The sequence below is a fragment of the Bombina bombina genome, chromosome 2 (assembly GCF_027579735.1).
Source record: "Bombina bombina isolate aBomBom1 chromosome 2, aBomBom1.pri, whole genome shotgun sequence".
In the NCBI taxonomy this organism is placed as follows: Eukaryota; Metazoa; Chordata; class Amphibia; order Anura; family Bombinatoridae; genus Bombina; species Bombina bombina.
In genome coordinates, this window is record NC_069500.1 from 65,456,643 (window position 1) to 65,473,222 (window position 16,580).

At 36.4% G+C, this 16,580-nt stretch overlaps 1 protein-coding gene across 2 annotated transcripts in view; it reads right to left on the reverse strand.

Annotated features, from left to right (window-relative positions):
• The window catches only part of ZBTB7C (zinc finger and BTB domain containing 7C), a 205,134-nt gene that overhangs the window by 152,937 nt on the left and 35,617 nt on the right, over positions 1-16,580 (reverse strand). Inside the window, exon 2 of one of the 2 annotated variants that reach the window (XM_053701094.1) lies at positions 13,675-13,728. The exons of the other annotated variant lie outside the window; for it this stretch is intronic. The gene's annotated coding sequence lies outside the window, so the exon portion shown is untranslated. The remainder of the gene's footprint in view (positions 1-13,674; positions 13,729-16,580) is intronic. 2 annotated transcript variants of the gene reach the window in all.

The window sequence follows — 16,580 nt, forward strand, 5'->3', positions numbered from 1 at the left end:
GTAATTTTAAACAACTTTCCAATTTACTTTTATCACCAATTTTGCTTTGTTCTTTTGGTATTCTTAGTTGAAAGCTAAACCTAGGAGGTTCATATGCAAATTTCTTAGACTTTGAAGACTGCCTCTAATCTGAATGCATTTTGACCACTAGAGGGCATTAGTTCATGTGTTTCATATAGATAACATTGAGCTCATGCACGTGAAGTTACCCTGGAGTGAGCACTGATTGGCTAAAATGCAAGTCTGTCAAAAGAACTAAAATAAGGGGGCAGATTGCAGAGGCTTAGATACAAGATAATCACAGATGTATAAAGTGTATTTCTATAACAGTGTTTGTCATGCAAAACTGGGGAAAGGGTAATAAAGGGATTATCTTTTTTTTTTTTAAACAACAACAATCTGGTGTTGACTGTCCCTTTAAATTGCATGTTCTATCTCATTGTTTCTCAACCACGGTCCTCAAGTACCCCTAGCATGCCAGGTTTTAATTATAGTCGAACCATTGCACAGGTGGAGTAATCAGCTGATCAGTAACCATGGTTACTAGCCAGCTCTCATCCATCAGCTGATTATTTCACCTGTGCACCGGTTCAGCTATAATAAAAACCTGGCCTGTTGGGGTTACTTGAGGACCGCGGTTGCAAAACAATGCTCTATCTGAATCATTTACTTTACTTTCCCTTTAATTCTTTATACAGATAGAAGAGATAACTTTCAAGAGTAAAGGAAAATCATGTGTATTGATTCTCAACTAAGATTTCAGGCAATCAGTAGTCTGAAGTATCCTGGATTCTCTGGGACACTCCTGAATTGATAACTGTGTTCCTGTCCCCTCCTCTTTGTAACAGTTTTTAAAGGCTCTCTTTAATTATGCTCTGTTCCAGCATTTTTGCTGCTCCAATTGAACTATACCTCAGTATTACACAGATACTACATTTGATCTGCCTCCTGTACGCTACAACTCCACCCTCACCTCTAGGCCCTGACACAGCTGTCATGTGACAGTGTCTTCTTTGTCTGGAAGGGTTTTGTGACATGTCCTTAAATCCCATTTGAATATTGTTATTTTTTGTTACATTACTGGAGATCTTGAGGTGTCACATGTATATGTAAAGTAAATCATAAAAAACATGTCAAGGGTGTTCTAATGCAAAAAATATTTCAGTTCCTCTAACTGTTCCACATTTTTATATTGTCACAGTTTGGGAACTCTTTTCTATCTCTTCCCCTGACATATTCATGTATCGGTTTTACCAAGTGAGAGTGTGTGTAACAATTAAAACAATAATCACAACTTAGCACTTTTTTTCCTGATTGGACTCAAAGCACGTTACACATTGTACATTTACATTAGAGGGTTTGAAGTTAGAGATTTTATTCTTGAAAGGCTTGTGTGAACTAGTAGATCTTGAGTCTTTGTTTAACCCCTTTTCCTATATGGACGTAGATCTACATCATTCAGTATATAGCCCATCGTATCACATAACGGAGATCTACATCCATAATGCTGGAAGCCCAAGCAATTGACGACCGAGACTGTCTTCATATGGTAACCGCAACTGTCTTCATATGGTAACCGAGCACGATCAGTTAATACTATAATTGACAGGACATAAAGAATATTTTTTTCCGTACATAAGCATAGGTGACATCTAGCAACATGTTATATATGGCCAATAAAGCAGGTATGCGTAGCAAAACGTATGTGTGATACATATCTAGACTGTAAACTCTCCAGGGAACATAACCTACAATACGTGTGTCCCAGTGAGCCGTCACTGGCTGTATTGTATTTACAGAGCTGCAGAATCTATTGGCACATTACAAATGGTGAAGATAATGATAGTGTCATGCTTACAATTCATATTTCAAATGATCTATGTTTATATATATATTGCCTGCTAGACAGGGCAGAAATATTCCATAGCAAAAAAATAAAAGGAATAACTGCAATAATATGAATTTATAACGTGTTTTTTTTTTGTGTAAATTAGATTAGAATCAGATGAATGATTACTCAAGTCTTTCGAGTCATGCCCTGCCTAAAGATACAGACCAGGGTGGTGCCTTTAACTCAGCCAAAACTGTCCTTTGGTAATATTCCGGCTACTTATTAAGATGATAGCACAGACTAACCTGTATGATCCTAATAACTGGGATATTCTAATCTAATCTTTTTAATTATAGTAAAGGTACAAATAAATTAATATTTTTTTTAAATAAAATTATCTAAAAATTACTTTATTTTTCCCATCTGTATGTCACAATCTTTTCTGCCTGTGTCTTAGGTTAGATTAGTCTATATTTATTTAAAATAACAAATATTACCTTTCTTGTTACAGTACTGTACTCTCTTTCCGACGGTACTATGTATAGAAAGTATTAAAATGATATAAAACTACCTTTAGGTTACATGTATAAGCTTTATTATGATATAAATATTGCCTAAATGACATAAGATATTGTTGTTTATACTTGGTTCCATCCTCTATCCAAGCTGTCCCAGTTTAAAGATGCAAATATTCCAAAATCCAAACTATTCTGCAATCCAAACCTTCTCCGGTCCCAAGCAGTTTGGATAAAGGCTTTCTACTTGTACCACTTAGAACAGGCATACTACTGTATTTTTCTAATAATACAGAATTTTCACATGAGCGATAAGCCAGCGTGCACAAAAAGCTGCAATAACATATTCCCCCATAGACTTTAATGGAGCGTGAAAAGTGGAAAAACCTAATACCCTTACTCACGTGCAAATCTGATCGCATTTTCTAAAGTGCACTAACCCGACATGAAATATAAATATTTCACATTCCAATGTTCTTCACATAGAAGAATATGTTCTATTTATTCATAAATACATATTTCTATGTACAGGTGGCCCTCGGTTTACGCCGGTTCAATTTGCGCCGTTTCAGAATAACAACCTTTTTTTTCAGTAGGTGGAGCTGTCCGCTTGTTTTGCAGCAAAGTTATGCAAAGAGTGAAATGTCAATTTTGATGAATTAAAGTGCCCTTGTTTTTAATAGGTTTATTAAAAACCGGGCACCGATTCATCGAAATTGACCTTCACTTTAAAGTCATTTGCAGTCCTTTTTTTCTAACACCTCAGACCTCATATCTTGAGACCTTATAACTTTTTATTGCAATTATTTTTTTTAATAATTTTTATTTATTTTGTATGTGTTTTATGCAACTCTTTAGTTGAGCGTAACAGTTAACCAGAGCTCTGAAGTCTCACTAACCCGACGCAAGTTAAATTCAATTGCGCTCAAGCAAACACGTTTAGTTTAAACTTAGTAATATGCGCACTACTTTCCACACACGCAAAGAGCCGTGATAAACCCCTTTTCGCTCGCACGCAACAGTTAAAGCACCACTCGTAATCTAGCCCTTTATATTTTATTTCACCATTTTCTTCCGCTCCCTGTCTCAACAAAGTAGATTGACCTTAAAGGGACATTAGGCCCAAATTTTTCTTAATTGATTCAGTGAGAGCATGCCATTGTAAACAACTATTAAATTTGCTTCATACATTTGTTGAAAATCATATGTACATATATACTAATATATTTTAGTATTTTTAAGTAATGCTTTTTCATTTGCATGACATTTTTAGTTTTTTTTTCTGTATCTTTAATACAGTTTATACTTACTTGCAATTCATTGATGCTTCTTTTTAAAGAGACAGCTCACTGGCTGATACTGAAGACTGAGGGAATGATGATCAAAACCTCGCCGCCATGGAGAGAAATCAGAGAATTTGGGGGATTTTTTTAGACCTTATATTTTAATATATGAGTATCTCCTTCACATACAGAAGCCTGCATAATGAGATAAACATCTCTCAATGTAACTTTTTTTTATTATTATTATTTGAGGGACCTCGCCGTACTGAAAAGACTTCTAAGCTAATCTCGTATGAGAGGAGCGCTTTAGCTCATCAACTCTTAGAGCAGGACCATTCATAAAAAAATACTGTAAAATAAACTATAAAACCCTCTTAGATGCATCAAATAAAAATTTGACTTTTATGTGCCGTTAACTTTAGATGAACGTGCGTAACAACATTAGTTATATACTGTTACACTGAGTATATGCCACTTTTCAAGAAATTTATAAAAACTTTAGATACAGTACTGGTAACCTATTAGAACATTTCTAAAGATAAAAATAATCAAAACCTCTAGATTCTCAGTTCTATCAGTGTCAGGCTGAAAGAAAAACAAAATGATAAGAGACTTTCACAAGACCACACAGCAGACAAGGATGTGATTTTGAAATCAAGAAATCAAGTTATCTATTTTACTTAAAGGGACATGAAACCCAAAATGTTTCTTTCCTGATTAAGACAGATCATGTGATTTTAATACATTTTCTAATTTACTTCCATTATTTAATTTACTTCATTCTATTGGCATCCTTAGTTGAAAAGTATACCAAGGTATGCTCAGAAGCGGCAATACATTACTGGGAGCTAGCTGCTTATTGGTGGCTGTACATAAATGCCTTATGTTATTGGTTCACCAGAAGTTTTCAGTTAACTCCCAGAAGTGCATAGCTGTTCCTTCATCAAAGGATACCAAGAGAATTAAGCAAATATGATAATATAAGTAAATTGGAAATGTTGACTCTGAATAATGAAAAATAAATTGAGTTTCATGTCCCTTTTAACATTTTATATGAAAGCTCAAGGTGTAAACCTTACATAAAGCACAACTTATACATGCCCCGCCCCTTGTTAAGTAAACCACACCCTATAAATCTTGCCTCATATATTTCTATTTTGAAAAGCTTTATTGAATGTCTCACTCTGTGTTGTTGTCACCCTGCAGATAGAATAGCACGTGCATGATTGGTAATAACAAAGTACATTTGAAAATGGATTAAATTCAAATGTTCTGTCTGAATCAGGAAATAAACATTTGTTTCACAGAGCTCAGAACCTAAAACAAAAACCATAAACATTTGGAATCTGTGGGGTAAATTTATCAAAGCATACGCTGTCGGCATTTATCATTGCACAAGCATTTCTGGTGAAATGCTTGTGCAATGCCGCCCCCTGACTAATTCACGGCCAATCGGCCGCTAGCAGGGGGTGTCAATCATCCCAATCGTATTGTATCAGGATGATTGCTGTCCTTCACCTCAGAGGTGGCGGAAGAGTTAACGACTGCTGCTTCTTAAAGGGACATAATACTCATATGCTAAACCACTTGAAACTGATGCAGCATAACTGTAAAAAGCTGACAGGAAAATATCACCTGAGCATCTCTATGTAAAAAAGAAGATATTTTACCTCACAATCGCCTTAGCTCAGCAGAGTAAGTGCTGTGTAAAAAGTTATACTGCTGCGGGTAAAAAAAAATGAAGAAATGAACAGCAGCCAATCAGCATCAACAGTCATGAGGTCATGAACTCTTTTACTGTGATCTCATGAGATTTCATAGTAACCTTCTTTAAAGGGCCATGATACCCAAATGTTTAAACACTTGAAAATGATGCAGCATAGCTGTAAAAAGCTGACTTGAAAATATCACCTGAACATCTCTATGTAAAAAAGAAAGATATTTTACCTCAAAATGTCCTAAGTATTCACGCCTAGGGATGGGCGAATGTGTAAATTTTCTAATTTGAATGTTAGAACGAATGTTATTACCGAAATTCGAGTTATAAATTAGAATGTTGATAAGAACTAATATTCTTAAAAATTCTATTTTCTAATGTTATTTACAGTTTTCGAATGTCACTTTCGATTTCAAATGTGTATATATTCGATTTCGAATGTCACTTTCGATTTCAAATGTACATAAAAGATGGAATATACACATTTGAAATTTAAATGTATATATTCGATTTTTTATGAACATTCGAAATCAAAATGGATTGCATTATTTCGAATAGGACTCTGAAAATCGAATATAACATTCAAAAACATTCGATTGAAATCGAATATTCTAAATGTATCAAAATGTATCTTTTTAACACATCATACTTCACAAATCTAAAAGAAAATCTAGTCTACAAATATAAATTAGACCCTAGTCAGTCAGCATCACTGGCTGCCAATGCCCATTCAATAGTACCCAGATACAAGGCAGGACTAGCACAGTAAAACACAACCCACACTACATTACAAGTACAACATCTCTATGATGAACATCAGTACTTCTCAACCACAGTCCTCAAGTAAACCTAGGTTAGTAGGCAATATTTTCAGAACGTCTTAATTGGAGCACAGGTAAAATAATTAGTTACCATGGTAACTTACCTGGCTCTCACCATAGGTACTGATTATTTTATCAGTGCTTTAGTTAAGACATCATGAAAATATGGCCTGTTAGGGCCACTTGTGGTTAAGAAACACTAATGTAGAATAGACTTAACAAATTACAATCAATATAAAGATGAATAATTTTTCAAATGAAATTCTTAGAAAAAAAACCCAGCTAAATAAATGCACAAAGTAAAAGAAGGTAGCCACCTATCACTATCATCACCTGAATTTTTGCCTATAAAAAATAATAGACCGCATGTTACATCTCCAAAAATATATGAAATTGATTGAAGATGAAGATAAAAAATGTGTCTTCTCATGGGACATACTTGAAAACGAGAGAAATCTCAATGTATCCTTCCTGGTAAAATATTTTATAAATAAATAAATGGTGTGCAGTCCACCCTCCACAGTTGTGCCCACACAAAAATAAAAAATAAAAGATGCCACAGGAGCAAATAGATAGATAATAGTAGTATATAGAAAAAAATCAGTATCAAAATATTCCAACACGACCACCAAACCAGTACATCCCTTTTCTCCAAAACTAAACCTGTCAAATGAAATTTTAACAACTACAACTATAACATTTACATATGGGAGGGAATAAGTTGATTTGAATATTTAAATTTGAATATGAAATAATTCTAATATTTATAAGATAACTGAATTATAAAAACTAATTTGAATATTACATTACAAAAGAAAATTGTAGCTTAGAAATACTATTTTGAAATTAAAATCGAATTCGAATATTACATAACAAAATAAAATTTGATATATTGGAATCGAATTTGAATATTACATTTCGAAATCGAATGTGATATATTGAATTTAATTCGAATATTACATTTCGAAATCAAATGTGAAATATAGATATCGAATTCGAATATTAAATATAATACAAAGCCAACCATTCTATTATTAGAACGAATATTTTCGAATGTAATCGAAAAATTAGATAACGAAATTTGTTTTGAACAAACAAATGTATAAAAATGTGGCATTTGGCATTCAGTCGAAGAGCCAGATATTTAGGTCCTTTCTGAACTTTGTAAGGAAGGTGGATTGTCTGAGGTGCAGCGGGAGGGTGTTCCATGTCTTTGCTGCCATGTGAGAGAAGGATCTTCCGCCCGCTGTGGATTTGCTGATGCGGGGGATGATTGTGAGTGCTTGGTCGGCCGATCAGAGTTGTCTGGCAGGGGTGTAGAAATGTGTACATTTGGTGACTAAATTGGACCTCAGTACTATGGTACCATAATGTACCCTTAAAAAGTGTGCCCTTTTAAGGGTACTGCGCCAGTGACAAGCCCTTTGTACCTCATGATGGCAAATTTGTACTCAACACAGCATATTCAAAATGCTGTTCCATTAAATTTAATTAATAACATTCAAATATTCATTCACCTAGTGTGCTCTTGCTCAAAAAGTATATAAGTTATGTGTCTAGCTTTAAATAACAATACATTTTTAAAAAAAAACAGAAGTAAAAAACCCCAGACTCTCCTGGCAACTTTCGGCCTATTTCCCTAATTAATTCGGACATGAAGCTCTTTGCAAAAATTTTGGCGGCTAGACTCAATAAATACTTACCAGATCTGATATGTAACGACCAGGTTGGATTTGTTCCTGGTCGAGAGGCCAGGGACAACACTATCAAGGTCTCATAATTAATCAATCATGCTAGAGTCTCAGGTCTCCCGCTAGTGCTCTTCTCCACAGACGCGGAGAAGGCCTTTGATATGGTGAGCTGGGTCTTCTTGCGTCAGGTCCTGGAGAAGATGGGATTTGGGCGAGCCTTCGTACACTCAGTTTTAGCGCTCTACTCTAACCCTAACGCTAAAATAAGAATTAATGGCACCTTGTTGGAATCCTTTAACATCAGAAACGGCACCAGACAGGGTTGCCCCCTGTCGCCCTTACTATTCGCCCTGTCTTTAGAGGTCCTGGCTCACAAGGTGAGAAGTAACCATCATATCAGGGGCATAAGGGTAGGAGACACCGAGCACAAGCAAGCGCTCTACGCAGACGACGTCTTATACACCTTAACGGATGTTTCTGAGTCTCTCCCTGTTCTCTTGGATGTACTTAATGAATATGGAAAAGCCTCAAATTTCTCCCTCAATTTAAACAAATCTGAGCTCTTAAACATCAACACTTGTCCTAGAACACTACAAACCCTACAAAAGTATAAGATCACCTTAGCCAAGAATAAATTAAAATACCTTGGAATCTTTTTAACTTCTGACCCCTCAGACCTATTTAAATACAACTATATTCCTCTCAAAAATGATATAGCTGCAGACCTTTCCTCCTGGAAAAATAAATATATCTCCTGGTTAGGCAGAATAGGAGTTATAAAGATGAACATCCTGCCTCAAATTCTATACCTCTTTCAGACCTTACCTATAACCCTACCTAGGGGATATACCACTCAGTTACAGAAGATACTTGAACAATACATATGGTCTAACACCAAACCTAGAATCCCGAGGCGCACTATGTACTTGCCAAGAGACAGGGGGGGGGCTCGGCCTACCAGATATTTCTCTCTACAAAAGGGTGATAGGTCTACAAAGGATAGTTGAGTGGGCGCAAAATGCAAAGCATAAAGCATGGATAGACTTAGATAGCCAGATCCTCAAAATAAATAATGTAAGCACACTCGCATGGTTGCTGCCTACAAAGCGCCCTAGCATAATTAAGAAATATCACTTACTAGAAGAGACATTCAATATCTGGGACTCGGCTATTGCGACTTCAACTCACATCTCCTCACAGCACTCCCCTTTGACGCCAATTCTTGAAAACCCTGAGATCCCATACCATAAAGCGGGACACTTGAGACTCACACCTTATAAAATAAAAGAGGGCTTGGTCTTTGGAGTGGTGAAAAATGGGAGAGTAGCCACGCAGGCTTCACTGAGGGACTCCCAACCCAAAATATTTTCTTCCTGGTTACATTACAACCAACTGATACACTTTATTTCTAGCCATAAACATAAACAGGAACTAGGTAGATCACTTACCCCTTTTGAGAGACTCTGTGTGGGAGAGGCCATGCCAAGACACTTAATCTCCCTTCTATACAAGATAGCAGCTTTACAAGGGACTGATACACTCCCGACCTACACTACACGCTGGACGGTGGACTTGGGGTTAGATAACGATGCTGAGTCCTGGCTGAGGGCATTCAACCTGATTAAAAAATCATCGGTCTCTTCGACCATTCAAGAACTTCAGCTCCTGAGCAGATGGTACCTGACCCCAGTAAGACTCCATAAGATATTCCCAACGGCTAGCCCTACGTGTTGGAGGGGTTGCGGAGAAAGTGGCTCCCTTCTGCATGTATGGTGGTCCTGCCCAATTTTAGCGCCCTTTTGGTCGGAGGTCTTCAATAAGATATCCGAAATTCTTAATCTCCCATTCCCAAAAACGCCGGAGACTTTACTATTCCTGACGCTTCCCAAGACACAAAGTCAAGCGCACTTTGCCCTATTGTTAATTATGCTCATTGGCGCCAAGAAACTGATCCCAGGAGAGTGGTACTCACAGGTGGAGGAAATTTTACTTTTAGAGAGATATTACTACTTTAAAAACCAAAAATTAGATAAGTATGAGCTCATGCTGGCAATTTGGCATGGAACAATTTAAGTAGTATGGTGAGGGGTGAGGCCTCTGGAACGTCAATCCTTGCCTTTTTTTTTTTTTCTCTCGGTTTGTTTTGTTCCCCCCCCCCGCATCTCCCTCTACCCTTTGATTCTTCTCGCTTAGCTCTATTTCCCCTCTCTTTCTTTGCTCTCTAGTCCCCTCCCTCCCCTCCCCCTAATATATGCTAAGTACGATACTATTATAAGATTACCCTAAAAATGTAAAACAAGTTTAAGCTTATTAACTCTCACTCCCTACACTTGTTGGGGTGTGCGAGTTTCTATCGAGATGAAGTGATTGTCTTACTTGTCCACAGCTGTAAAGCGGTCTTTTATTGTATATCTTTTATGCTGTACATGGTTATTGTATTTGAATATTTACACTTCAATAAAGCTTGTTTTTAAAAAAAAAAAAAAAAAAAAAAAACAGAAGTCAAACTGAAGTTTAATGATTTTGGAAAGTATAGCCAGAAAGCAGGTCCTAAGACTCTGCCACTGGAATTCCTAAAAGAATCAGGCAAAACAAACTGTTCCAAAAGTAGCTAATCATAATGCCTTATTTCACTCTGTACAAGACTCTAACAACACACTTATGCTGACACACGCCACATAAAACATAAACATAGAAACAACATAATAATAATAATAATAATAATAATAATAATAATAATAAAAAAATATAACTCTTACTCTAGTTTTGCTGATTGGATGATGGGTACTTCCTGCCAGTGCTTATTGGCAGATAGCTACTTCTTGTTAATGCTCATGTTCAAATGTTGCTTTTTGATATCTTTGAGCACAGTGTCCCTTTAATATTGGATCACATTCATATCCCTATTCCAATCCACTTGAAAAACCTGAACAGATTAATTATTGGGTCCAGATTTCTCCATCTTTAATCAAGACTACAAAGTAATGAAAATCTACCACTGACACATAAAACCCATTTTTACATTTCTTCTTAAAGGGACTGTGTACTCCAGAATTTTTATTGTTTAATTATGTGGATTATCCCTTTATTGCCCACTCCCCAGTTATGCATAACCAGTACTATTATATTAATATACTTTTTACCTCTGTGATTACCTTGTATCTAAGCCTCTGCAAACTGCCCCCTTATTTCAGTTCTTTTGACAGACTTGCATTTATCAGTGCTGACTCATAAGTAACTCCACAGGAGTGAGCACAATGTTATCTATATGGAACACATGAACTAGCGCTGTCTAGCTATAAAAAAACGTCATAAGAGGTGGCCTCCAAAGGCTTAGAAATTAGCATATGAGCCTATCTAGTTTTAGCTTTCAACAAAGAATACCAAGAAAACAACGCAAAATTGATAATAAAAGTACATTTGAAAGTTGTTTAACATTGCATGCCCTATCTGAATCATGATAGTTTAATTTTGACAAGAATGTCCCTTTAACTAACCCATTATCTGCCAAAAGCATTTTGCCTTGACAAAAACACATTTGGTTAGAGGTCCCTAATGGAATATTGTGGAGGGGAAAATTTGGCATATAAGACAATTGTTACTTTTTGGAAGTACTGCTGCCTGGGAGAGGTTAATGATATTCTTCTTATTCATTAGAGCATGTATTTCTGATACTATCTAAGTATGGGGTTAATTAAAATCCTTTAGAAAATGTTATCAAATAATTTATCTGAAAACATCCCCATAAACGGTAAATTTTGTATAAAAATCTTTATATAAGTCTTGCAAAGTATTTATTTGAGCACATTGGTGCCGATTTACCAACCCCCATATCGACCCCAATGCCTCTGTTTCCACACAAGCCTTCAGGAGTTAAGAAGCAGCGCTCTGCACCATAACTCGTCCGCCACCTCTGAGGCGGCGGACAGCAATCCGCCCGATCGCATGCGATTGGGTCGATTGACACCCCCTGCTAGTGGCCGCAAATCTGCAGGGGCGGCATTGCACAAGCAGTTCACCAGAACTGCTTGTGCAATGATAAATACCGACAGCGAATGCTGTCGTCATTTATCGATGTTTGACAGATATGATCGCTACAGCGGATCATGTCTGCCAGACACATGATAAATCGGCCCCATTGAGTGAATCATGTACCAGAATGCCCCTTTATTGCCTGTTCAGGACTTAACACTATCACTAGAGGGATGATAAGTAAGTTAGGCAGAATTTATTGTAGCAACAGCATAAGATGTAGGAATCACAAATTTTGCTGATGTTTATGGAGGCTCAGACGTATTAAATTTCTGGTCTTGCGTCCGGATTGGCGTACTTTAAGTACTGGGTGATTTTTGCCCAATGAATGTTGTCCAGTTATATTTTAGTGAAGTTATTTTCATGACACAAACTGATCAGAGTGTTGTCCCTTAACCCATTGACTGCCAGAGCAATTAAAACTGGGAATTTCTGGTTATACCATGGCTGAAGTGCTTTTTGCTGGTAAATGCCACGCTCCGAATTGGCAACACATCTTATGATAGTCAGTACTTTCAACTCCACCCTTCATTTGCATAATAGCACCGTTCAAATTACAAACAGATGGACATATGGCAAACACAAAAAATGCCAAAAACAGAATTTGAATAAATGTTGTTTGCTCCCAAATGAGATTATGACATCCTGCTAGCTGCATTCTTTTCATACAAAAAGCTTATTTAGTGAGCATGATTATTATATAATACCTCCTGGCAAGAATGAATATGGAATCATGGGTTTGAGACTTTAGAAACATGTTGTATTCTACAAGGGTGAGCAATAAGATGGTCAGACCTCGCTCACTCTCTGGAGAGGGGATCGGGGAAAATATGTTCCGCTGTTAGCTCAGGGTTGGCTGCCTCAGTAGCTGATTTCACCAATGTTGCACGAGCATGTGCTTAATGTGTTTCTGCAGCGGTTGCAGAAGCAATTCTTTTAACAATGTATCAATAGGTTCTTGTTTGATATCAGAGCTATGTTTTGGGCACTTAAAGTAACAAAAATGGCAGGAACATTAGCTGACAAATCTGTAGAAAATCTTTGTGCAGTGTAATGAATATCACACATGATACCTCCCAGCGAGCCTCTTGGCAACCTCATGATCATTTAGTAATCTAGCCCATTATGACCCTGATCACTGCAGATGGTTTCTCCTTGCTTTCTGTATAAATGCAATGCACAGGTGTTTGTAAGCAGTGTGCCACTTAGCTAAATAAAATGGTACTTTGCACATCTTTTTTCATATCTTAAAGGGCCACTAAACCCCAAATCTTTCTTTCATGATTCAGATAGAGAATAGAAATTTAAACAACATTACAATTTACTTCCATAATTTATTTTGCTTCATTTTTTAGATATCCTTAGTTGAAGAAAAAGCAATGTACATGGTAAGCCAATCACATGAGGCTTCTATGTGCAGCAACCAATCAGCAGCTAGTGAGCATATCTAGATATGCTTTTCATCAAAGAATATCAAGAGAATAAAACAAATTAGATAATAGAAGTAAATTAGAAAGATGTTTAACATTGCATTCTCTTTCAAAATCATAAAAGAAAAAATGTGGGTGGCATATCCCTTTAAAAACCTAGAATTGCATAATTAAAGGGATATGAAATCCTAAAAAAATATTTTGTGATTCAGCAGAATATATAATTTTAGAAAGTTTCAAATTTACTTCTTTTCCATGCTTGAAAAGATTTTTAGGTAGGTGTCTGGAGTGCTATATAGCAGTAAATAGTGCTGCCATATAGTGCTCTTACAAAAAGATAACATTTTGGCAAACCTGCTGTCATATATTGCTTCTGAGCTTACATCCGTGTTTTTCAATAAAAGATACCTAGAGAACAAAGAAAATGTGACAATAGAAGTAAATTAGAATGTTGTTTAAAAGGAAATGCTCTATCTGAATCGTCAAAAAAAATATGTTTCTCATGTCACTTTAACAAATGCAATAGCACACTCATTTTTAAATAAGCAGTAGTTTTTTTCTGACAAATTTATTTTTCCCCCATTTTTTGGCCCACTGTATCATGTGACAGCTATCAGCCAATCGCAGAGTAGTATTACGTATAGACTCTAAACGTGTGCCCATGCTCAGTGGGATCTGGCGCTTCAAAAAGTGTGCATATTAAAGGAATGTAAAATTGCTAAATGAAATTAATTGATAAGTTTAGACTTTATTGTCCGTTTACCAGTGGGGTTTTTTAAAGTTTGGTTTATGGCTGTTTGAGTGAAGGGGAGAGAGAGAGAGAGAGAGAGAGAGAGAGAGAGAGAGAGAGAGAGAGAGAGAGAACAATACACTTGTATGTAAGAGGCACAATAACTCCACATAACTCTTTACTATGAGTAAATCTTTAATGCTCCTCTTGTGGCAAAGGAAATGTATAAAAGCAGCTGCAGAATGATATTTATAATAAAAATAAATATAAAAGATAAGCAACATTTTTATAGGTACAGTCACACAGAAGTAGAAAGTCTTAAAGCAAAGCACTGTATATACTAATACTATCTGAAGGGAAAGTTGCTTCAAAATTACCTCATAAAATAAAAGCAAGTCTTTAAAAGCAAGTACGTGCCTACCAACTCTAAACAGTTACTATTGTGAATGTGCTAGATATATACTGCAGTATTAGAAATGAGAAATAATGTACTGCAGAGTTAGGGTAGGTATACTGCAGTCTTACACAGGACATAATATATATAAAGCAGTGTTAAAAAATAAATAAATATATATATATATATATATATATATATATACTGCAGAGTTAGGATAGGTATACTGCAGTCTTACACAGGCGATGATATACCGGTTTTATATATATATATATATATATATATATATATATATATATCAGCGTTAAAAATAATAATAATAATGTACTGCAGAGTTAGGATAAGTATACTGAAGAGTTACACAGGATATGCGCTATATATATATATATATATATATATATATATATATATATGACTAAGGGTCAGATGGACCGAAACGTTGCTGTTTTCTGTCTTCATGTCACTGTAAATAAAGACAACAACTTGATGAATTGGTGGTGCTGACGTCTCCTTCTTGGATTTTGCTCTCTCTCTCTCTCTCTCTCTCTCTCTCTCTCTCTCTCTCTCTCTCTCTCTCTATATATATATATATATATATATATATATATATATATATATACAATCGTATGCAAAAGTTTAGACAGCCCTGACAATTTCCATGATTTTAATTTATAAATAAATAGATGTTTGGATCAGCAATTTCATTTTGATCTATCAAATAACTGAAGGACACAGTAATATTTCAGTAGTTTGGACCATTCCTCCTTGCAAAACATCTCCAGTTCAGTTAGGTTTGATGGTTGCCGAGCATGGACAGCCCGCTTCGAATCACCCCCACAGATTTTCAATGATATTCAGGTCTGGGAACTGGGATGGCCATTCCAGAACATTGTACTTGTTCCTCTGCATAAATGCCAGAGTAGATTTTAAACAGTGTTTTGGGTTGTTGTCTTGTTGAAATATCCATCCCCGGCGTAACTTCAACTTTGTGACTGATTCCTCAACATTATTCTTAAGTATCTGCTGATATTCAGTGGAATCCATGCGACCCTCAACTTTAACAAGATTCCCAGTACCGGCACTGGCCCCACAGCATGATGGAACATCCACCAAATTTTACTGTGGGTAGCAAGTGTTTGTCTTGGAACGCTGTGTTCTTTTGCCACCATGCATAACGCACCATGTTATGACCAAATAACTCAATCTTTGTTTCATCAGTCCACAGCACCTTCTTCCAAAATGAAGCTGGCTTGTCCAAATGTGCATTTGCATACCTCAAGCGACTCTTTTTGTGGCGTGTGTGCAGAAAAGGCTTCTTCCGCATCACTCTCCCATACAGCTTCTCTTTGTGCAAAGTGTGCTAAATTGTTGAACGATGCACAGTGACACCATCTGCAACAAGATGATGTTGTAGGTCTTTGGAGGTGATCTGTGGGCTGTTTTTGATCGTTCTCACCATCCTTTGCCTCTCCAATATTTTACTTGGCCTGCCACTTCTGGCCTTAACAAGAACTGTGCCTGTGGTCTTCCCTTTCCTCACCATGTTCCTCACAGTGGGCACTGACAGCTTAAATCTCTGTGATAGCTTTTTGTAGCCTTCACTAAACCATAATGTTGAACAATCTTTGTTTTCAGGTCATTTGAGAGTTGTTTTGAGGCTCCCATGTTGCCACTCTTCAGAGGAGAGTCAAAGAGAACAACAACTTGCAATTGGCCACCTTAACCCTTTAAGGACACAGCTTTCAGTTTGCTCAATTGTTTTATGACGGAAAAATTCTGTCATATGTCCTTAAGAGGTTAAATACCTTTTCTCATGATTGGATGCTCCTGTCTATGAAGTTCAAGGCTTAATGGACTCACCAAACCAGTTGTGTGTTCAAATTATTCAGTGCTAGGTAGTTACAGGTATTCAAATTAACAAAATGACAAGGGTGCCCAAATGTATGCACCTGTCTAATTTCATTTTGATGCATATTGCACATGTTCTGTTAATCCAATAAACCTCATTTCACTACTGAAATATTACTGTGTCCTTCAGTTATTTGATAGATCAAAATGAAATTGCTGATCCAAACACCCAATTATTTATAAATGAAAATCATGGAAATTGTCATGGAAATTGTCAGGGGTGCCTAA